We start from the raw sequence: 24,504 nt of genomic DNA, 5'->3' as shown, positions 1-24,504 counted from the left end.
AAAAAAAAAAAACAACCCAAAAAGCAGCCCCCTAAATTGTCAAGTGTGATTATCACCTAGTTTTCATGGTTTTTCCTGGCTGCAACTTTCATGTCAGTGGAGCCTATGGGGACACCTCTTTCTCATTCCTGACACTGGTAATTTGGGATTGTTCACTCTGTCTTTCTCCTCACTATAAGTTTTGTTTGACTCATTCGTCTTTTCAAGTAAGTGACTTTGGCTTGTCAATTTTTTAAATCATTCATCTATTTTTCACTTCATTGTTTCTGTTACTATTTTTTCTTCCAAGTTGCTTTTGGAATTTAATTTAGCTTCTTGTGGTAGAAACTAAGATCGCTGATATACAATGTTTCTTTTCTAATACAAGACATCAAGCTCTATAAAGCCACATTTATCTATCTATTGGTCCATCTATCTACCCATCAATCGACCTATGCCTTGCTTTTGATGTTTCATCATCCTTCTCCTTAATTTTGATACTAAACTTTTAACATTTGGTATGAAATATTTTTAATTTTAAATAATTTATTACGTCCAAAAGGTACATGGAAGTTTCTCATTTACAACTTTTTAGTGCTTTTCTAGACATCTTATTGTCAATTCAATTGCAGCCAGAGAACAAACTCTAACATTTCAAAATTAATGTTGTTCTGTCCTTTTTTTTTTTTTTTTGAGGAAAAACTCAGTCACTCACATTATTATTATCCTGCATGAAAATATTTTTGTTTTCTCTAATGTGCTTTTGTAGTTTTCTTTTAATTGTTGGTTTTCAGCAATTAGTGGTGATGATTTACTTCATAAGGATTCTTTTCTATTTAGCCTGCTTGTAAAAATCTCATCACTGTTTATATTTTTTCTCCAAAATTGGGAAACTATAGCCATTATTTATTGTTTTTTTTCTCACATGTCACCATGGCTTTGTTCAACTTTTTTAATTCTTTTTCTCTCTGTTCTTCAGACTGCAGCCACTAACATATGTAAATACTCCATGGCTTATCTGTTCTCTCCAATTTGATGTTATGTTTATCCAGTGGAGTTCTCATTCTAGATTTTCTACTGTGCTTTATAGTTTCTTTGTGAGAGTCCTCATCTGTTAATTCATTATGGCTATATTTCTTTTCATATCAGTATAACAATTTTAAGATCATTATCGGCTAGGTTCCAACATTTGACTGACTTTTAATTACTATTGACTGCTCTTCGTCTTCATTATGGGTTACAGTTTCCTGTGTATATTCATGTCTAATAATCGGTTTTACATGATATTTTGAACGATTATCTTGGAAGTTCTTGAGCCTACTTCCTTCCTCTGAAACGCGCTAGGCGCTAGGTTAGTTTCAACAGCCCGTAGCCTGGTGAACCTCCAGCTCTGACCTCTTCGTGCCCTCAGGCGAGCAGCTGCTGGAGTACACATTTAGGTCCTTTAGCAGTCCAACTCTTGTCACTGCAAGGTAGGCTCCAGGGAGTCAGTGGAGATTTGGAAGCAGTTTACATGCAGATTTGGGGGCTTTCCCTTTTATGTGATTCCAATGTTTCTAGAATTTCCCCTTCAATTTCCAGCCATTGTGAAAGGGTCAAACTCAACTTCATCTTCTCAAGTCAGAATGACTGCAGCAGCTGGCTTGAGACAGAGCCACGGTGGACCTCGTGAAGTGGAGTAAAATCATAACTCACATCTCAGTCAGTGCAGCTCTCATCTCCGGAGGATGCACTTCCCTGAGTCTGATCTGCTTTTGGTTGCTCACCTGTGCTTAAAAAAGGTTGGGCTTTATATTTGGTTTAGAGTTTATAGTTTCATTTGCTTCAGAGTTAATTAGCACAAACTATTCTTCCATTGACACTTCATTTGTTGAAAGGTATTTGATAAAGCTTCTTTGTTTCCTCTTAAGTTTATCTATAACCTTTAATTTAACAGATTTTTTCTGGGTGTTTATAGGGTACCTTTAAAAAACCCTGTTAGACCAAAAGGCTTTTTACTTAAACAATCTGATTACTGTTTAAATTGTATCTAAATCAAAATTTGAATCTCTGATTGATATAGTTGGTAGCACTGTATAAATCAGAAACTAGTTGTAGGGATTAAAGAATTACATTCCAGGGGCTGGGGATTTAGCTCAGTGGCATAAGCGCCTGCCTTAGAAGCAGGCAGTCCTGAGTTCGATCTCTGGTACCGATAAAAAAAAAAAACGAGAAAGACCAAAAAAAAAAAAAAAAGAATTACATTCCTCTGCATGCTAGTCAGTATCAGCATAGTCTTCAGGATTCTTCCAGAACTCATAGTTTCCAATATCTTATCACCATAGGACAAAATATCCCAAATGAAATGACAAAGATTAGTGAATCTAGGAGAATATATGTATAATCCTTTTAATAATTGTAAATTAAAAAGGGAAACTTAGAAAAACATTCATTTTTGTTAAGAATCATTTAGATAACTTGATTCTAACAACTGAAAGTTACACAAATTTTCTAGAGATAACTCCACTATCACGGAATCTATGTTCCCTGGAAAATGTGGCACATTAAATTTGCCTCATCTACATAGCCATACAGAATGGCAATAATTACTATGCATGCCAAGACCGTTTCCTGTTCCTGGTAATGTAGCTATTTGCATAGGTTCATTATGAATCTTTTCTCCTTCCTAACAGTATATAATTGAATAATGCTAATTTGTAATGTGCTGTGCTAAAAGTATCACATGATAAATATGGTTTGGTACAACAATCCACCATTAATGAGCCAGTGCAGTACTTTATAAAGTAACAATGCCCACAGCATCCTCCCTGGATATTCTTTAATGACTTTCACAATCTCTATTTTTTAGGCAGCATAGAATATAGCTTCTTAATGGGACATGAATCTTAAGGGGAAAAGAGGGTTCTTAAGAAAATAGGTACTCAACAGTGATAAATACTAAAGGCAAAATCTGATGATGAGATATTACATAATTCATGGGTTCTAGCCTTGGAGTAGACAAGCTGATAAGACAGTAAAAAGTATTTCTAACTTGAAAAAAGGCGATAAAAATATAACTGTATTGCCTCCACTGAAGTACTGCTTTATTTCAATGGCTGTTTAGTATCATAAGGCAGTGAGCTAGACAGCACAAGCTAGTTTAGGTGCGTTATAATAAGCACCTCTTGCCATACCTTTCTAAATAAAACATGCTACATAGGACAAAATATACAAAATACAGAAGCCCATGTCCATGAAATAGATAGATAACATTGAAACAGTTTAGATTTTTATGTTTTGAAAATCTTTCCTGATGTAGTAAGCCAACGCAACCTATTATCAGTGCTATTCAAACACTGCCAGTAATCATTACTGTGAGTGTATAGCTGAATGAATAGGTAACAAATTCAATGACCTTAATGCAAAAATGGAATAAGATGGATGTATCTTTTTTGACCAAGACAGATTTATAAAGACTAACTTGAGTGACTTAAAAAAATTTCAAACTTAATATTACATAAATTCTACTTCCAAGGTACAATTCACAACCTGCTTCTGTGAAGAAATGAACATCCCTGATAAGGCAAATAAGCAAATTTTTATTAACTTTAATAGAAGTGATATTTATTCTTAAAAAACAATTTCCTGGCCATTCAACTGTTGTCTATCAATCAAGATATTCTAATAGTGTACTAGTTATTTAGCACCATCCCCTTAGGAATACTTTGGTTTTATCCTAATGGTGTGAAGTCAACCTTTTCCCATTTTACATTTTCATTCATTTTGCATTCAAAGAGTAATTATTGATTTTTTTTTTTTTTGTCTTTTTGAGACAGTCTCACTGTGCAGTTCAGGCTGGCCTTGGGCTCACTTTGTAGCCCAGGTTGGGCTCCAATTTGCAGTGACCCTCTTGCCTCAGCCTCCTGAGTGCTGGGATTGTAGGAATGCACCACCATGCCCAGTTTACTAATCTTTTACTGTGTGTTGGACAGTTTTAAACACTAATGATAGAGCAATGACCAGGACAAAATAAGCATCAGGCACATTTGTATGGTTTGCTTATTTTTCTTCATTGTAGTACTCTGTACTTCATTTCAATTAATTTAATTGCTTGGTTATGACTATTTTCTTTCATTTTAATTTTATTAAGTTTACTTCACCAAGCTTACTTCAAATTTTTGCTTCAATCCAAGGCACTCTCTTCATTAAGGAGTCACTTATATAAATACAAGACACATGTTTTCTGTTACACCACCCTGATCCTTTGGTAAATGCAAAAACACAACTCAGATGCAAACCCCTCACATACCCACAGCTGCTTGCTCCACAACAGATAACCATGTCAGATACAATGGTCCTCATACCTGAGTGTTCATTAGAGTGTTCATCAGCATTTCCTAAATTTACTGATAAGGTACATCATACTGGTCCTTGCTAATAACCAAGGAGATTCAACAATGTTGCCTGATGATGTTTCCCTACTAAAGTCAGTATTCAAAGCATAAAATAATAAAAGAAAAGTGTTATTGACTAAATAAACCTCTAACGTGTCTCTCCAGAAGTTAGATTTACAAAAATTTTTTTCATTAGTTATAAGAAAAAGAGATTGAACACGTTTCTAATTGTCATACATTTCAAACATATTTGAGAAAGACTAATGAAGAATTTTTATTGATTTCAACAAGTTCTTAACATATACACAGAATTCCAGGACCTATGAGTTTTCACATAATTAGATTATTTAGTGACTTTAACATAGGACTTACTTTTATATCCTAACTTTGTGTTTTACACACTGGTGCCTAATTTATAATTATGTATATGCTTTCTCTTAATTTCCAATCACATATAGAAATATTTGCATATGTATTTTTATGTCTCTATTAAGAAAAATGATTTCTATATATACTACCAAATTTCATTACTAAGATGCAAAATGATAGGAATGGAAATGAATACACTCTAAGATAGTAGGTGAATAGAGCTGCTGTAAAATATATCACTAAATATTTATCACACGGCTGTTTCTTGAGCCGCTATCTTGCATGCACTTTACCAACCCCGGGATGCAGTGGTGGGCAGCAGATACAGGCTCTGCCCTCACGAAAATTTCACCGTAGCTCCAAATATCTGAGAGAGAAGAGACTGAAAAGCACACATATTCTGGAGGTTTAAAGTAAAGGGGGAAAAAAAGCATATGATTAAAGTAATGCTTGTGGAGATAAGGGATGAGCTGAACACGACAGCACGCTGACAGGCTTCAGATGCTGGAGACAGGTAATATTTAAAGGGCAAACTCCTTCAGCAGCTTCTGAGATTAGACAGCTGAAGCACAAGCTTATACTCATGAGAAAACCTGAGCAAGGACCAGACAGGAGAAGGCCAAGAACAACTTCAGTGGCCCCACCCTTCCCAAATATCCATGCATGAAGAGAAACATTTTTGTTTCATTGCTAGGGATGGAAACTTAGAACCTTGCAGTGCTAGCCAAGTGCTTTACTACCACTGAACTATATCCCCAGTCCTGAAATGTCTTTAATATGCAACATAGGATTTCATAATTATAAATAAGTGATTTAAAGTATAAACTGTCTTGCCATCAGAGAAATGCAAATTAAAATTACACTAAGATATGATCTTACCCAAAAGAATGATAATCATCAAAAAATCTAGTAATAATGCTGACAAGGACGTAGGAGGAAAGAACACTTTTACATTGTTGGTGGGAATGTAAACTACTACAACCACTATAGAAATCAGTGTAGCGATTTCTCAAAAAACTAGAACTAGAAATTCCAGTTGACCCAGCTGTCCCCTTTCTAGGTGTCTTTTCAAAAGAGTTAACATCATCATAATATAGGGAAACATGGGTATGCATGTTCATAGCAGCCCAATTCTTAATAGCTAGATCTTGGAATCAGTGTATATGTCCATTAAGAAATGAATGGGTACAGAAAATGTGGTGTTCATATACAATGGAGTACCACTCTGCCATAAGGCAAGACAAACCTGAGGCATTTGTAGATAAATGGATGTGACCTGAGACCCTAATGGTAAGTGAAATAAGTCAGACACACAAGATTAAATATTGCGGGGCTGGAGATTTAGCTCAGCGGCATAAGCACCTGCCTTGCAAGCAGGCGGTTGTGAGTTTGATCCCCAGTACCGATAAAAAGTTAAAAAAAAAAAGATTAAATATTGCATGCTTTCTCTTATATAAGAAATGCAGAATATTTTTATACAAATAAGGAGCAAAATAGAAGAGAGATAATAATAGGGAAAAGTTCAAATACTATCCCAAATTACATATTCCATTGTTTCAAAAATATTTTAATATATGCTAATTTGCTTCATTCATACTATTAGTTTATCTTAGTCTGTTGAAAAGAAAGCTTTGTGTTGTAATGTTTCTCCATGTTAGTATCTTTTTTATTTGTCTTGTACTCCAAGTAACTATTTTGATGATGATATACTGTATATTAACTGTTGTTATTCTCTTATTATTTTGTGATAAAATTTTGTTTTTACATAAAAGAACAAAAGGAATTCTCTGGTATGGACTGTTACAGCTTAGATCTAAAGCATCCCCTCAAAAGCTTTACGTGTTTGGAAGGTGACCGGGACATGCTAGATGAGTTTATAGCTAACTTGCTGTTAGGAAGTGGGACTTGGTGTGACCTGGAAGGGTACCTCCGGCTCCAAGGCTGCTCCTTCAATCTCTGCTTTCTGGCCACCATGATGTGAGCTGCTGTCTTCTGCTATGTCCCTCTACCATGCCATTTCTGCCTTGGAGCCAGTAACTGTGACTAAACTGTAAGCCAATGTAAACGTCTCTTTTTTAAAACTGTGAATGTCAGATATTGCATCTCAAAGATGAGGAAAGTGACTAAGACAGAAACAAACGTATACATAACTGACCAGTCACAACACTGGATGGCTGATAATACAGCATTCCCAGCATAAGAGGAATAAGTAAAAGGTACTGACTGTGTGAAGTCTGGGAAGGGCTTTATATCCAGAAACAAAAATATGCAGGTGGAGCTGGTTTGGGGAGATAACTTTAGTGATTCAATACTTTTGCCATTGTAAAATTGGGACAAATAGGGTTTTTATATTTTTAACATAAATTTTACCTTGCAAACAGAATTTTTTTTGAGGCAAACAGTAACAATTTAATTCTAGAGGCTCTGTAAACTAAGGTAACATATTTAGTTGTGCAAAAATGCATTAAGACATTGATTACTGTGCACATTTTTTAGTTGTGCACAGCTCTTTTATAATTTTCACAAATAACAGTCATACAACACCACATGTTCTCAACAGGTGGGCAACACTGGCACTGCCGGAAAGTGGCTGGGAGACTGTGGTACCCCAAAGGTTCACAGGCCATAAACAGATCCATGATGTATCTGTGGTATTATAATTTCTCTTCAAAAGGCTTGTGAACTAAGAGTGATTGTGAAGAGCAGCTTCAGAAACATTTCTGTCATGTTCTCTCTTGTCTCTCTCTCCAACCCCTTGTGCAGGTTTTGGTTTAGCCAGAATAACCTTCCTTCTGGCTCTATATTCAAAACTTTCTGTGGTATGGGAATATCTTTGCTTCTTCTGAGTCTTCAAAGAAAATGTGGCTCTCCTGGATTTCTCTGTTGCAAAATACTTTGGTCAGCTGAGTGTGGTGATGCATGTCTATAATCCCAGCACTCTAGGAGTCTGAGGCATGAATATCAAAAGTTTGAGGCCAGCTTGGGCAATTCAGAAACTTATCAAAACCCAATCTCAGGATAAAAGGGGCTAAAGATGTAGCTCAAGATCAGTTGCACTGGGTTTAACTCCTGATCTCCACCCCCCCCCCCAAATAGCAACATCAAAAAAGTCTTTGGTCATCTGGAACATCTTCATTTACTTCCCTAAGAATTTCTCTACATTTTCCTTTTCTGAGTTCATACTTTTATTCTGTTGAAAGCCATTCAGTTAGATTGGCAGAGTATATATCCAAGGGTCTGGATTAGATCCACAGCACTGCCCTCCCCAAGGCATCCACCGAACACCAGAAATTGTTCCTAAAGCTTCTAACATTATGTTATACTTCTAAGTGAATGGTTGGGTTGATTATGTTTTCAAGCTTGATGCTACAGAGGAGCTCAGGCATTCTCTACTTTTTAGTAACTAGGAAATTTTCAATATATTTGTGCCTATGTACTTTAAACCAAGCTCTGAGATGACCTGCCTTTGTTGTCCTGACACAGTAGGAGTATTTTAATGAACCAGATTTCAAGTACACATTAATTTCTCTCCTCTCTTTGCAACCCAATGATCTCTTTCCTATTTTCAGGGTGCAGGAATGACCACCTAGTGAACCTCAACTGTGATAGTATTATAAACATAATTTATTTTAATCTCTCGTTTTTTTTTCTTCCTTCATATATCAGATGGTTTGGGATTTCCATAGGTTTTTCCAGTTTGTGCTAATTCTACAGATTTCATGCTGTGGCACAGAGTCTTAATTCCAACCAAAGTGGTTCAAACCCTCCTCGCTCATCATCTCTTTTGAGGTAGCCGTTTCTTCTTCCCAGGTATACCAACTCCTAATTAATGAAACCCATCTGGGACATTACCCTGTCTACAAAGCTTACCTACTCAAACAGGGCTACTGATGCGCTCTGTATCCCTGTAACTCAATGAACTTGTTATATCACCCTGGGAGCAATTCGGTAATGAACCACAGCTATGCTACCTAATGGCCTAAGCTTTGTTTAAGACTATGGCCTTCCAGTAAATGTAATACCACTTAACTTAGGGGAAAAAGACAGGAAGAACAAGCCTCCAAATAGTGAGGAAGGTGCCACTGCACAATCACGTAACAGAAAAAAGTAATTTGGGTGTCTTTCCTAATTATTCTAAGGATGTCTAAAAACACAGGACTTGTCTTTCATTCATTGTCTTTTATGACAGTGTTTACCCTAGTGAAGATACAAATAAAAACACATTCCTGACAAAATATTTACAGTATTTCATAGTATTTCATAGTTACCCAGGAAAATAACGTGAAAAGATTGTAAAAGGTCTGTGTCATCTGAATTATAAATGAACTGAGAAAAGATTTAAAAGGAGGTATTCAGGCTTGGGAAAGAGACACTGTGTAGGCTGGGGCTCCAAGATATAGAATTTCAGGTAGGAGTGTAGTTAAAGGTTGTTGGAAGGCCCAGAGCGATAAGCAAAGATGACAGATCAAGAGGGGTGGAAAAGAGGAAAGCACGTCTGCCAAAGGATACGAATTGCGGCCATTCAAATGCTGCTAGTTAAGTTTTTTAAAAAAACGCAATACAGGGCAAAGGAAAAACTATGTAAGGTAAGTACACCCTAAAATAAAGGTGATTTAACAGTTAAAGATGCTAAAATCTGATTCAGATCTCAGTATATCTGTATGAAGAACGAATCACTGACAGCACAAATCACTATATGCACCAGAAACAGACATAAGAGGAAATATAGCTGAAACTCCCGTAGGGGCTGGATGCACTAATGTTAATCACCACTAAGCATCTGCTAGAAGCTATCCTTTACATGCACTGTAAGAGTTAATCCACACAACACCACAGCTACTAGTAGGCTTTATCAACTCCATTACACAGGAGCAACCTAGGGCCTAGAGTCGCTCAATAATCTGATCTTTATTCTCCCGCTGAGCAGTACAGCCAGAATTTGAAGCATTTATTCCTATTGGAGGCTATGCTCCTTACCTCACATCAGTCTAGAATGGTTTCTATTTTAAAAGAGATTAAGTGAGGTCAAGGACTCCGTCATAGTAATGGCACCCTGCATGATCTGATGATATATTTAATGAGTGGTCTTCAACTGGAGACACAGCCACCACTCTAGCAATGGGGCATACAATCTTGGAGTGTGTTGCAGTCCATGAAACCAGCTTTGCCACGTGGATTAGAATAGCTGGTGTGTAGCAGTCAATTCGGGTGAATTGTAGTCGGGTGAATCGGTGTGTAGTCATCAATTCAGGTGAATTTCAAATCATTCATTTAACAGAGATTAGTAAAAATACAGATTCTGGAAATAGATGGTCCTATTCCATATCTGAATGCTGCTGTACGCTAGTTACACAGAAAAAGCTCGGCAGATTACTTTCTCAGTCTCTGCTTCCTCATACAGACACTAACACCAAATTCAGATGGGGTGGGGAGAATCTTTAGACAATGAGAAAAAGTACATCACTAAGATGAAAGAGGCTTGTCCTCATTTAGGTTTCACTGCATTAACTTAGCTGTATGGTCTTTTAGCAATCCACAAACTCTGGACTCTTCTGTAAAATGTGGATGGTACCACCTAACTTGGGGGTTTACTGTAAGAATCTGAAATATGTTACGGACCTGGAGCAACTGGCTGTATTATAGCAATGTACCACATCAAATCATTAACACAGTGCTTGTCAAAAAATACAGCCTCCATCTCATTTCTTGTTCAACTCGGTTTTCTCATAATGTTCCTGGTGCCTAACTTCAAAATACTATAGACTATTAAAAAATCATGACAACTGAGTGTGTTGTCACACATCTGTAATCCCAGCCCTTGGAGGCTGAGGCAGGAGGTCTGCCATGAGTTTGAGGCCAGTCTGGCTACATAATGAGTTCAAGGCCAGCCTGAACTACACAGAGAGACCTTGTCTCAAAAAACAAAAACAAATGAACAAAAAATCATAACAATAACTTGGACTGTGGGAGTTAAAAATATTTCCTTGTATTGTTTTTAAATGAAAAATTTTATACAAATGGGCAAATCATTCGTTTCTTACAGCTTTTAATGCAGTTTTCCACTAAAAGTATTCATTTTAAAAATACACCTCATTAAAGTGCATAGCCACTCTGAAAAACATTAGTGCCATTAACAAAGGCTTTGATAATTTTACTGATAAGAAGATTAACTGTGCTTGCTATCTTTGATACAATCATTAGGCTGGTGGACCTTGGAAAATACTTATTTCTGGAATACTGCTCCCCACATCCCCCTTGAGGAAAACAAACTTACCCTAATGGAGGACTTACAATAAGGGTGACACCTTTGGCCTTCCTTATTTAAACCAGTCACATGAACTCAAGTAACAGATTCGAGCTGTAGACATCTAATCTGTTATCTCTGTCCACACATTCAACATATGAATCTGCAAATTCTGGGGAGTTCAGATTATATGTTGGGCTTACCAATTTCCTACAAATCACTAAAAAGCAGCAGAAGGTACCCAGTACACAGTTCAGGTGTAGGCAGTTCTCAGGCCTCAGTCAAGAGGGTCACCATACACCTCTAGTCCTCTCCTGTTGACTGCGCCCCATCACCTCCCCGTGCTTTAGCAAAAGAGCACTTACCTATCAGGAGACCTGACCCTTGCGTAAAGCTACACTTCTTATAGGACTGCAGTCTTGTGGAGGAAGTATGTGATTAAGATAGAGGAGTGTGATTTCCTCTACTTAACGCATCCTACCAAGGCTGCAATAAATAGGCCAAGTCAAGCTTCCCTCGGCCAAACGCTGGCAGTTCCATAAAGTCAATAGGTGACTGGCTGCTGTTTGTTTTTACTTTTAGGAGGATGAGAACCTGAAAATGTTTCCTAACTGATTTGCTGGGAGTTTAAAAACGCTTAAGGAATTTGCCACCCAGGGAAGTTTGGCCTGCACACTCTGAAAATCTGCATCAGGGAGTGCGCTAGGCATATGCCTGGCCAGTGCACCCAGGTGCCTGGAGATTTTGAACACACTGAACTCCGAAGAGCAGAGGCAGGCGTGGGTGGGGGAGGGAAGAATCGGTGGAGGGAGAGAAGAAAGGCTTTGGCATGTCGCGCGCACATCCTAAGGCTCCAGAGTTGCTAACTCTTCCCTGTTCACCTCAGTTGCTGGAATCCAGCTGGGGAGAGGACGATCCGTAGACTCGCTGTGGGATGAAGGCAGCGCTGCTGGCCTCACCCGTTGGCCTAGACACCTGGCTTGGCAGCCCCAGGCTCTAGCGAGATCCCGCTCTCCCCCTGGTTCTGCAGGTGAGCGGACAATGCCCCCTTTCTCCCCTCCAGGCCCTTCCCATCCCCTTCCTTCTCTAAAAGTGCTAACTTCAGGGCTAAGATCAGGAAAGGGCAGGCCCCGGGGTCTCAGGGATTTCCAAGGTAGGAAGAGGCGACAGCGCCGGCGGTCGAGCTCGTGCGCTCTCCCGCGTGGCCCCTCCCGGGCCGCAGAGCCGCCGCGGCCGCGCTGCGCGGGGCGCCAGGCTGGGTCGCTGCCCGGGTGCGGGGCAGCCATGGGATGGGTGGTGGGTCGGGGCGGGCCGGCTCCGGAGCCGGGCAGACGACCGCACCGGTCCGTCCGAGAGCCGGGAGGAAGCCGAGGCGCGAGCGAGGCGGGGTGTTGGCCCCCCGGCCGCCCTGCGGACCCAGCGCGGCGGCGCCCTCTCCTCTCCATCCCTCCGCGGTCCCGCCCTTACCTTGCGCGCGCGGGCGCCGGCGGGAGAAGGTGCCGGGAGCGGCGAGCTGCCTCGGGCGGGGCTCAGCGGCGGCCGGGCACGGCGGGGTCCCCACTCATGGCTTGTCGCGCGCGGAGCCCTACGGCCGCGGCCACGGCGGCGGCTTCCTCCTCGGCGTCTTCGCGGGCTCCGAGCCGGGACGCAGCTCACGCCCCAGCCCCGCAGCCGCCCTCCCCCGCGCCTCCCCGGCCGCAGACGGAGCCGCCTCCTGCACCGCCCCGCGCGAAGCCGGCCAGCGGCAGCCAGCGCCGCCCAGCGCCCGGCCCCGGGGTCGCCGCGAAAGAGGCCGCGGTGCCAAGCCCGCTGTGACGCAGGCGGCGGTGCCCGGGAACTTCCTCCCCTGCGGAGACCACCCGGCGCCCGGCCGGCCGGCGAGGGCTGCCGCGGGCCTCCGAGGTGGTCTCGGGTCGGCACGCGGGCCGGATTCTTCCCGCCGCCCGGCCGCGCACCTGGGGCCGGGCAGCAGCAGCTCCGCTCCACCCGAGCCGAGCTCCGCGCGGGGAGCCCGAGGCTTCAGTGCGCGCCGCGTGTGCTCCGCTGCCGCAGCTCCTCCTCTGGGTAAATTGGATCCCAGCAGCCACCACTAAAAATAGCCTTTGTGGGAACTCCTCGGAAGACCGGGGTCAGGATGGAGATAACCCCTTCGCCAGGAACCCCGGGTTGGGTGGGGGGATGGTGGGCTGCGGGCGCTGGGGCCGGGGCAGACAGCGAGAGAAAGGCAAAACCCAGATCTCTGGAGCTGGAAGCCCTGAGCCCCTGGACAACCGAGCCTCCAACTGCCAGATGGGATCCCTGATCTCTAAGCACCAGGTTCCAGAGGGACTCGGTTTGGACACTCCGCCTGCGGTTTCTTGCAGTGGGTAACGAGTTGACGACCCTGCACACCGAGCCACCTGTTGTTTCGCTTGTGGGGGAGGGGCCCTCGCTCATTCATTGGTCTGAACCATGCTTTTCTCCTCCCCAACCCTTTACCCAGTTTCAGGATGAAAAGGCAGACTCAGACTTCTGGAAAGCTTGCATCACTAGTCAATGTGGAAAAATCTTCCCAGTGGTGGAAATATAGACGAGACTACGACGTAATAGAGTGTTCTGGGACTACATTGTCAATAATCAGCTATTTTAAAAGCACCAAAGATTGGACTATTGCTTTGTCCTGTCAGGCTGGGAAAGGCAGATAGAAGCACGTGAGTAGAGAAATTAAAAAAACGACCAGTAGCCATTTACTGGTTTATGCATTAGTCTTGATGAAGACTAACACTAAGAGTCTTCAGAAAGCAGTCATCTCTTTTTACCCCACTTACACTTTAGTCAGATTAAAAGAAAATTTGTCTAAAAGTCATTCACTTGAGCTTTTAACTGTTCTCTCCTGCTCACCCTGCAACATACTGCGTGTTTTCCAGTTCCAATCTGTTAGATGCCTAGAAGACAACCTTAGTGCCCCTGCTTAACAACTCAGGGTATGACTGTAACACTAGCCTTAACTAACCTAGGTCGGGACAGAAAGTTAAAGTGGGGCTTTCTTCGTGGGCAGCAGATGGGTAAGGTTTTCTCTCTTGCGGAGGGGAAAGGCAGAGGCTGGCTTCAGTGATTTGCTCAAGAATTAAAGTAACTTGTAAGCCAGCAGATAGATGAAAAAATATCTCAGATATCTAGCCTGCACCTAAAACGCTAATGAAGAGAGTAATGCGAGCACAAACCTCCATAGAAAGCTTCGCTCTGCAAGTGACTTCTAAGGATATTTCAGGTCCTCTTGCATCCAGACTAAAGCTTAGTTAGCATCCCTCAAATGCCCCCTTGCTACTCGGTGCCACGGAAGCACTGAACCCTAGATTTTTAACTCTAGTGAAACAGTTTGAAATAGCTGTTATTCTTCTTTAAACTTAGAGAAGTTATTGTTCCTTTTTATTTTTTCTCCCATCAGTAATATAGGACTATGGAACACTGTGCGTGTTCAATAAAAATAAGCTTACTGACCCAAGAAAGAGCCAAGTGCTTTATTAGCACTCAATAAATGCAAGCTGTTATCATACTTATTATGCTTTATTTCCCTCAGAGCGAAGGAATGTAAACATTAATGAGGTTTGGAAACATGGGATCTGAATCTCCTGCAAGTTAAGCCTGTCCTGAGTTACTTTCTAGCAATGAACCTATCTCTTCTGTGCTTGCCTTTTAGCAGGGTGAACCTGACAGGTCCTCACGTGTAAGTAGCTGACTCATGTGCACATTAAAGCTTGAGAGCTACTAATCTGAAAACCACTGTGCTATACTGCTTAGCTCCTTTTATTGTTTAAACCATATAGTCCTGAAGTCTAGTCTTTCACCTCAGTCGACCTAACTCGGATCGCAAACATATTAAGCTCTCTGTAAAGCACTGGGCTAGAGCACCAGGTGAACCAGCAAGTAATCAGTAAGCTTGTGGGAGTGCCAGGTCCTGAGAGAAGTATCAGGTGTACTCCTGGACTTGGTTCCACTGTTCACAGTTGAGGAGAGGAAATTTGGCATACACAGGAAGTCAAATTAACTGTAGCTGAAGTTTAGAGAAAGGGGAGGGCGCTCTTGGCTGAATGAACTGGGTGTACGATTTCCATTTGACCTTTTGCTTTATACTTCATTCTTCTTTTCTTTGTCTTGCTCATCTTGCTTGCACATCCCTCCATTCCTACCTTTCTTCCTTTTTTCTTTCCTTGATTCCTCCTCGTCCCCCTCCCACCTCTTCCTTCTCTTTCCTTCCCTTCTTCCCTCTCCCCTGCTGTCCCTGTAGATGTGGTCTCAGATCCAGGGCCCATAACCACATGACCTTTAACTTTTCAATCCTTGAACTTCCGCTTCCTCATTTATCTATTGGACATAGTTGCTTTCTAAGGTGACAAGATAGAAACTGTCGTAGGCTGTGTGGAAGTGGTACTAACGTTGCATTGTTTTGTTAGCTACAAATAAAAAAACCCAACAAAAGCAAAACATTGCCTGCCGGGCTATATCATTTTTTTTTGAAAGTATAGTTCAAAAAGTAGTCACTTTTTCTATGAAGCCTGTGTAGGTTCCAGGCAGAATAATTCCTTCTTCATGCTCCCAAAGCACTCGGTTTGAACTGATATTTCAGCATTTACCCAGGGACTGCTGTCATTTATTTTTTTTTCTGCCTGCTTCTCTACCAGTCTATGACCCTCTCTAGCACAGGGACTGTATTTTTATTTAACTGTGTGTCCATCACCAACACCTAGCAGAGAACCTAGTATTATTAAATGTTGCAAGAATGAGTTTTAATTTCTGGTAACCGGTCATTCAGTGTAACTCATCGTATTACAGGCTGTAAAACTTAAGTCCTTTAGCTCATAAAGAATTTATATTAAAGTGATATATTATGTATATGTATCTACTTTATGCTTGATATTTTGTTGCTGGGATCATTCTTTAAAGCAAGTCTGCTATTCTTGTTTCATCCTGTGTTTAATGTCAGTTGATACTGCCTGGTAGTAGTGAAAGTGAAATTTAAGTTCTAAAACAGAACCACTGGCCGGATTGTCCCCTACTTCTCTATTTTCCTTGTGCACATCTCCCCAGATCATGTCTAAGCTTTGCTGGAAAGAACTGAGCTAGGAAAAAAATATCTTTTGTTTTAAATTTCAGCTGTTTAACATTGTTACTACCATTAACACCTTTCAAATTAATAGCTGCAAGATAAAATCTATCTTTAGCAACAGTTTTGAAATCCTTAACTCAGCATCATTAAAAATACTAAGAGGGTGAGAATAAACCTTTGTGCAGGAAATTCCCTTGGAGCTAACATGGCCAGATGTGATCTTCACCCTGAAGTGGCAGGTGAATTTGTACTAGGGGACATGGTGATGCCCAAGATCTACAAGTAAGATTATTTAGACAACTGAATCAAATTCTTTGAAACTCAGTCTTGTGTATTTACTTCCTGTCCCCAACACAATTGTTTGGTACCAGTAAGTTGTGAAATTTTCCTTGATACTAATAATGAATTAGGACTTTGGGGGTACATACTGTATGCTAAATAAGGCTTAAAATCTACATTTGTCTCCTTTAATCACCATAGTTATTCATTAAATAGGCAGTATTATTTTCTCTGTTGACAAAAGAGAAGACAGAGGCTCTTATCAACTGGCCAGCCCACTGTCACATGAATAAGACTTAGGATTTGGTTCTAGGCAAGCCTAATTTTCATAGTCCTCATGCTTAACTATCAGTCAATCTATGAGAAAAAAAAATTATTTTTAAATTAACCCATCAAGTATATCCTGTAAGATTAATGATATACTTTCACAAGACTTTTTAAAATTGGATTCATTTGTACTTTTCCCAAGTGGTCTACTCAGATCCCAAATGTGTCCTCATGAGGTGGTTACAGCTTACTCTTTAATTGAAAATCACTTTGTGACTGAAAGCCAACTTCTTAATAAAAGATCATAACATTTCTGTGCTTCTGATTTTAGGCAATATAAAATACACAGGGAGACAGCTCTGTTTTTTTAGACCTATTATTCAGGTGGTTCAAAGTGACAGGTGAGTAGCTTTTACCTGATACATATTGTCAGAAAACCATGAAAGGTTGGTTCCACTGTCCCCCATGAGTCAAGTAACTCGATAGACCAAACAACAAGAGGGGGGAAAAAAACCCTTAATTGACAATGAGCCAACAGGGAGAAGATGGAAGGTTTTCACTCAGACTTAATCTTGCCAAGGGTTACAGGTACAAAAGCTTGTATCAGGTTTCTGGGGAATCTGATTTTAGCTTTAGCTGGGTGAGCATTGAAAAAGTCATTAATTCTTGTAGCACTGAGCCCTCTTGATATGGTTTTGATGTTGTCCAAAGTCATCAGGTGTTCCAGACACTCCTGGTTCCTAGAAACCTAAAGAAAGACGACATTTTTTTAAGGAGGTAGTGTAACTGGTACTGTCCTTTGATGCTTTTCCTTGTTCTTCTTTTCAGACAAAGCTTGCTTTATTGGTTAGTTATCTGGAGAGTGGGGCATAACAGGATACACAAAAGAGAAACTGAAAAACAGATTCCTTAGTACTAGGAGTGAATTAACTCACTTACTGAGTTCTGTTATATTATGATATAGAAATATACCTTTTTGCATATACCTTCATCCACTTTTCCTGGCTCATAGACCTTAAAACTTAAGAGTGATTAGAGCTACAGGAGCATATTTTATTACAAATATTTGGATTTTGTCCTTCGTTCCTGAAATACCATAAAAGTGAAAGTAATAGCTTTTGTTAATCATAGCTAGCCCCTTCCAGCTGCATATGGGTTTATTTGATGGTGGTAGCATACGCCTGTAATCCCAGCATTTGGGAGACTGAGGCAGGAGGATTGTTTTTAGTTCAAGGCCAGCCTAGGCTACCAAGTGAGGTCAAAGTCAGCCTGGATGACAAAACAAGACCCTGTCTTATAAATAAATAAATAAATAAATAAATAAATAAATAAATAGTGATTTTTGGAAGGCCTCGAAATAATCACTATGGGAGGTTGGCTGCCAGGGAAATCTATCTTGTGACTAAAAGACTGAAATTTTCAGCCTTAACCCAACCTTTGAGGAGGAGAAAGGGACTAGAAAGTGACTATCATTTCTATGTCATGATGACCCCATGGAAACCCAAAAGGATGGGTTCTGAGTTTCCAGGTTAGTGAATGACAACATATATTCCTATGTCAGGAGGGTATTTCATACAACATCCCACAAGACAGGAGCTCTTGCACTCAGACTCTGCTGGATCTCTGTTTATCTCTTCAAGCAGCTGCTCATCTGTCCTCTAAGATACGTTTTGTAATAAACCAGTCCTGAAAGTAAAGTATTTTTCTGATTTCTGTAGGTCATTCTAGCAACTGTTTGGACTTGGAGTCGTGGGGAATTTCTGTTTATAGCCAAGTTGGACAGAAAGATGGGTAATATGAAGATCTGCTACTTGGCACCAGAAGGCAGGGGGTGTCTTCTGAGGGACTGAGCTCTTGACCTGGAGGTTAACCTGATGCAATCTCCTGGTAGATGATGTCAGAGTTGAAATAAATCATAGGTCAATCTGTTACTGTCTGCTAATGAACCAAATTGTTGTTGAGGGGAGCCCCATATATTAGCTGGCTCGGCGTATTGATTGGAAAGCAGAGTTGAGAGAAAACGAGGGTTTTTTTTCTCCCCTATATATGGTGTAAGTTTGAAGTAAAAAATTAGTTTGGTATTCTCAGGAATGACTTTTTTGTTGTTGTTCTTGCAAAACACCAAGTTTTACTCATGGTACAAAAGTAAGCAAAGTATTAGTAGAGAAAAACAGCTTATAACTGGTTCTTTAAAACGAGAAGAGCAAACAAAACAAAAAACAAGAGCCAAGTGAAATGAAAAGAAGTACAGATTCTCGTTTTCCCTATAAAAAATTAAATCAAAAGTACACATTAGGAAATGAATTGTTATTTCTTCTTCATAGAAACGTGAATTGTTACCAGGTCAGTAATGGTCTACCAACCACTGTTAAGTCAGCACTGATAGGTGACGGGGGAGTGGCCACTGGCCCCACATATGCAGAGCCAGACAGGGAAGCACCATGCTGGTAGGACAGGTTTAGACAGGAAGAATAAATTGCAGTCTCTACCTCCCCCACCAGAACCCCAACCAAGTGGCTTATATGGAAAGGATTTAAGCAAGTGTGCTGAAACATACTTAAAATGCTTCGACAGCAGGATAGCTTTAGTCTATTGTAGCACACCCATCCACACTAGTGAAGAAAGCATTTTTGCTTTCACAGCACTGACAACTATAGAGCATGCAGCATACAATACTTTGATTGTTAAGTGGGTAAACATGGGAGTTCCAAGATCATATCCAATAGGTTGGCCTGAGTATTCATCTATAAAAATATTTTTTTGAAAATAATATTTAAAAAGAAGCTTTTTTCTTAAAAAAAAAAAAAAAGACAAAGAAGGAGACTATCAGGACCACCAGAAGACGATGTTACAAAGACTGTAGATATGAGACAGGAAGTGGATTTTCAGTGGAGCTTTCAGGTAAAGGGTATTTCTGTCACTTCCTCCAGCCAGGACAGGGGTCATAGATTCAGAGATCTCCTGCAGGATAACTGGCTCAGGTTAGTGACTCCCTGGAATGATACTCCCTAACAAAAACCCCATTGAAGCTGAAGGACTGGAACTCTGACCTATGTTTAAAAAAAAGGCTATGAATACACAAAAGGCCTTGTGCAAATCCTGCAGGGACAGGGCTGGTGACAGTGGGTTCCTCTTCCAGGCTTCTGACAGCCACATCTGCTTGCATGGTGGAGAGGCTGGGAGATGGAGCCTGACTCAGAGGCATCTGAGCAGGGTCCAGAGGGGAGGAACACTGGGGTTACTGAAACCAGGAAGGTATTTCAGGAGAAACGGGGTGGGAGGGTCAGGTCATGTTTCTGACCCATCAGAACTTAACATGAATGGAAGGCTGCAAAACAGTTAAGTCATTCCAAGATGCACTCTTCTGTTGTCATCAGCTGAAGTCTCTCTGAGACTGTTTAGCTGGTGACATCCAGAATGATCCCATTCACTACCTTGTGCGGCAGATTATTCTGGGAAGCTGGCAGAGTAAGGGATTTGCACAATGATGTCACCACTAAGTCACTGTTTAAATCCAGTCCCCAGCCTTCCTTTTCTGCTCTGTAGTCCAGAAGCATTTCTTTAAAAGCCAGAAAACCTGTAAATGCAAACAGCATGTCAAAGATGAAGGCCGCCATGCTGGACCTGGGGTCCACTCCAGCAGCTGCTCTGCAGTGTACTTTTCCATCTGAGAAATATATTCAATAAAAATGTGTGTAGGTGACTTTATTCTCCCCTATGTCTTTATATTCCTGGTAGTACTTGTCCATAGAATTTCTATGTAGTAACTGGAACTCATCAACCATAACTGTCCTCTAAATATCCAACCATAGCATCCAATTTTGCATCAGAGGCAGAGAAGGGTAGGGCCAAGCTTTCCTCCTGGGGAGGGGGCATCCATTGTCATGGAGGAGCTGCTCAGTAGGCCTCTTACCACACCCATGACCCTGCCCAGCCTCTGATCTACTTCTTGGAGTCTGCACCCACTTTGAGGGGATGGTGGGCAGCTGGATGGCCGGGGTGGGGAGGCCTGGGGGCCCAGCTGACTCAGCACCAAAGACTCTGCGTATGCCACTGCAGCCACTGATCCAGAAGTTGGTTCAGGAATGTCTGTATGCACAAAAATGTTGCTGCAGTAACTGCATTAGTAAGTAATAGTTGTTTGCTACTTTTTTATTTTATGAAAAAAGGTAAAATTTCTTAACAAAATAATAGAATAACTATTTAATACATGTTATCTTTAAAGTAGTTTTTCAGGGTACAAGATAGGAGCATAAAAATTTATGCAATTGATACTAGCACAAACCTTCCTTTTCAATGAGCTGGGACACACTAATAGTATAACTGACACATTTTTTCCCTTTTCCCTACTGTCCTTTCCTTTTTCTCCCATCCTAGGTCCTTTTTCCTTTTGAACAATTTCTTCCCATTTTACAATAACTGTTGTACATTTTATACCTTATTTATTCTTTCAATTTCTCACACAAGGGAGACAGTATGATGTTTGCACATGAGAGTCTGATTTGTTTCACTTATGAGTGTTGATAGAACTGTGGGGGACTGGCAGCAGCTGAAAAGATAAGAAGTATGAAATATAAATGACCTTTATTTTGAGAATGCGGGGAGAGATGCCCCCGATCCCCTGGGGTGTGGCATCTCCACCCTGGGCCGGTGATCTCTCTGTGGAACACATGGAGTGAGGCATATAAGTAACCTCGGCCTGGGGTGGAACCTAAGGGGGCATTAGGGATGCACAGGTAGCCCATTGGTCTTAATTTGGCGCCAGAGGTAGATTCTTAAGGGTGGGGGAGATAGGAGCTCCTGGCTTTACTAGCTATAGTGTCTAGCCTGGGCCAAAACCCTTTCATATCCTGTCTTATGATTATTATTATGAAAAGGGGCAAAGATTTTTCTCTTTGACTGCTTCCTGCTGGCTGAGGGTGCTGTAGGGGTCTAGGGGAGTTGACGGGATGACGGTTGATGCCCAGGTAGAAGCTGGTGCCAGGTGTTTTAGCCAGGACAACTTCACTGGTGAATGCACGTATGTTAGACTGGAAAAACAACGAGACAAGATGTTATGAGGAGGCATGGCACTGCCATATTTAAGGACCCAGGTGAGGTAGAAGGGAAGGTGTCCTTGATTTAGACATTTTATTATATCAGGATGATGTTGAGGTAGGATCATCATGGTGAGGTAGAATTCTGAAAATTAAGTGTGAGGTTAGGAGAAATGATGTTATGAGAGGTGATTACTCCCCCATCTGAAAGCATAAAAGTTAAGAGGGTATGTGTGTAAAACTTGTCTCTGGTCTAGGAGTTGAACTGGAAAAAATAGGGGGAGTAGGTAAGGCAGTGGCTGTACCAGTATAGGGAAGGTAAGAGTTTAGGCTTTCAGGGATGTCACGCTTAACCAGACAGCTGAGGGTAGAACGAACTACGACAGTCATTGCATAGAACATTGTGAAGATTATCTTACGCATGATGTGGGAAAGACTGTCAAGAGTCCTGCTGTAAAAATGATCATTAATAGAACGTAAGAAAGTAGGAACCAAAGTGGATAACAAAACATGACAACCTGTGAGTCATGGCCATGAGGCCTTGGTAAGGCAGAGATGAGTAGGAAAAGGATGGTCAGATCCAGGGCCTGAGTGATGCGAAACCAGAATGGCAGTCTAGCAACTTTGATCACTGTTGAGGTTGCCAAGAATATCAGGTAGGTATGGGTCGCTGTAACCTGGTTGTAGTCCTTGGAATGATTTGCTGCAACAGAACTTTAGCAAGTATATCAGCAATTTCCCTGGTTGTGAGAAAGGCTTTTATGTATCCTGAAAAAGTATAAACAAAGTGAGAAGACAAAATGTATCTGCCAGTCTTGGCCAGGGTTACCTGAGAAATTGGTGAATAAGAAAGGAAGGAGGTGGTCTTATATCATTGAGGAGAGGTTTACTAGTGATAACCGGTGGAAGCTGTTGAGGCCTCAGTGTGTCTAAGTTAGCCTGTATATTTAGGACTGGGACCTGTACGAAATAGGCCCATTTGTAAATGGCATAGGTTGACCTCCACTACCCCATAATAGAGATTAAGGACTTAATATAGCAGCCTGAAAACTCAGGAAGAACTCTGTACATATGGCCTCTATGTCCACAAATATAGAGAACATTTTAGCTGAGAGTTTAATGTGACTTGGACTCTGAGATGGACGATGGACACCCACAAAGGGGGCTGTTGTTGCTCTGAACCCCCTTAGTCTTTGGCAGCAATTTTTGTCAGCAATAAATCTGGCAGTGTTGGCATTTTAGGATGGCTTACCACTCTCTGGTGGCTAAGACAGTCCAGCAGCCCTGGAGTAAGGTCTCAAAGAATGCCAGGATGGGGCACTCTCTCTTGCCCAATGTCTTCTGCTGCATTTGAGCATGGTCCACGGGAGGCGGGGGCAGGGGAGAGGGAAGCAGGCAGTTCCACCCTGTGTAGGTTTGCCTGTCTCAGAATTCCAAGTGTTAAAATATGAAAAACTATATTAAGATCTCTGTGGAGTTTGAAAGTCAAGTTTTGCCTTTTTTGTTTGGGATTTGGACCATAGTAGAATTAAATAAGTATGCAGGAGTTTAATATTGGCATTTCAGATCAGAGAGCAGGCTTTATCTGGATGGCACACAGCTTTTTTTTATAGGGTGCCACGTGGAATTAACAAAAAAGGTTTTAGTCTGCCCAAAAAGGCTTTAGTCTGCCCTTTCTCTTTTGGAGTATAATCCCATTTTAATGGAAACATTTTGCAGTAAAGGTTTACCAATCTTATGAATACTTTTATCAAAACTGATCTAATATTATCAAATTCTGAACACATTTAATTTTTTGAAACCTGTTATTTGAAGTAGTATGAACCAAGACAAATAAAATTTACATCCTCTCGAGCTTTCTACAACTTTCTATATACCCTCAAGTTACCAATTACCTTTTGTTTTTGTTTTTGTTTTTCAGACAACATTAAAACTTTTAACAAAACCCTTGTCTTGGAACAGAGCTAGTGGTTCCCAGCAAAAAGGAATTTATAATTATCTGGATTTAAAAGAAAACGTTTGTCATGGCTGGAGCACACACACAAAAAAGGCAGCAGAAACAATCTGAACTTAATATCTGAATATGCGAATACAGTGTCAGATCAGCAATGAGTTTATCCATTGTGCCTGCCTGCAGCGGCAGACAGAGCGCACCTGTAGAGAGAGCATACTCAAGCTTTGGGGCAGGGGCTGGGATCTCTCTAGCATTAGCCCACAGGTGGAACATGCAAAGTGGGCGGGGTGAGCACCGAGACACAGCATGCAGGGGCGGGCTGGACTGCCCCCAGAAATGCATAAGGCAGTGGCGACGATGGCGCACAGGAGAGGGAGGGGCTGGGATGGTGCAAGGCAGTGGCGACAATGGCACACGGGGATGCACGGCAGGCAGCCGAGCCAAATCGCCATGTGGAGGAGCCGCTGGTGGGATGCACAGCTTAGGGTGCAGCGTTAAAGCCAAACCATGTGTGGACCTGGCCACATGAGAGCCGAGACATTGCGCACGGAGTTGGGAGGCGGTGCAAAAGCCCAAAAACTGCCCAAAGCCCAAAGCAGTTTTGCTTGTATCTCTCAGTATTGTCTGGGCTCGCTCTCCATCTCGGCAGGGAATGGGTTGGTGTGCATGGGAAACACAGGAAACAAAGGGACGCTGGCTGTGTGGCGGGGAGGAGGGGAAGCAGGAAGGAAAGGAGACACTGAGAAAGCTCTGAAAGGCTGCAAGAGAAGACGCTGTTATCTCTTTAAGTGTGGGGAGAGGGAGGGATCCTGGAGGAGACAAAGGGTTGGGGCGTTGGTGGGAAAGGACACATTCCCAAAACAAAGGCTTAAAGATAGAGTTTTGTAAGCTTGTTGGCAGTGTGATAAGCCATAGAT

At 41.6% G+C, this 24,504-nt stretch overlaps 1 protein-coding gene and 1 pseudogene across 3 annotated transcripts in view; both read right to left on the bottom strand.

Annotated features, from left to right (window-relative positions):
* Lrrc8c (leucine rich repeat containing 8 VRAC subunit C) overlaps positions 1-12,573 on the bottom strand; it is an 81,943-nt gene extending 69,370 nt beyond the window's left edge. For 2 of the 3 annotated variants that reach the window (XM_063253913.1, XM_005007809.4), the window contains exon 1: positions 12,433-12,573. The gene's annotated coding sequence lies outside the window, so the exon portion shown is untranslated. The remainder of the gene's footprint in view (positions 1-12,432) is intronic. The other variant, XM_003479153.5, reaches the window with a different exon arrangement.
* Positions 12,574-19,995: 7,422 nt separating this feature from the next.
* On the bottom strand, positions 19,996-20,473 carry LOC100715752 (ADP-ribosylation factor-like protein 2-binding protein; annotated as a pseudogene).
* Between the last annotated feature and the right edge of the window lie 4,031 nt (positions 20,474-24,504).

Source organism: Cavia porcellus, unplaced genomic scaffold (assembly GCF_034190915.1).
Source record: "Cavia porcellus strain 051 isolate PalLab524CR breed Dunkin Hartley unplaced genomic scaffold, mCavPor4.1 scaffold_1, whole genome shotgun sequence".
NCBI lineage: Eukaryota > Metazoa > Chordata > Mammalia > Rodentia > Caviidae > Cavia > Cavia porcellus.
The sequence above is the reverse complement of the archived record's forward strand: the minus strand, read 5'-3'. Positions and strand labels throughout refer to the sequence as shown.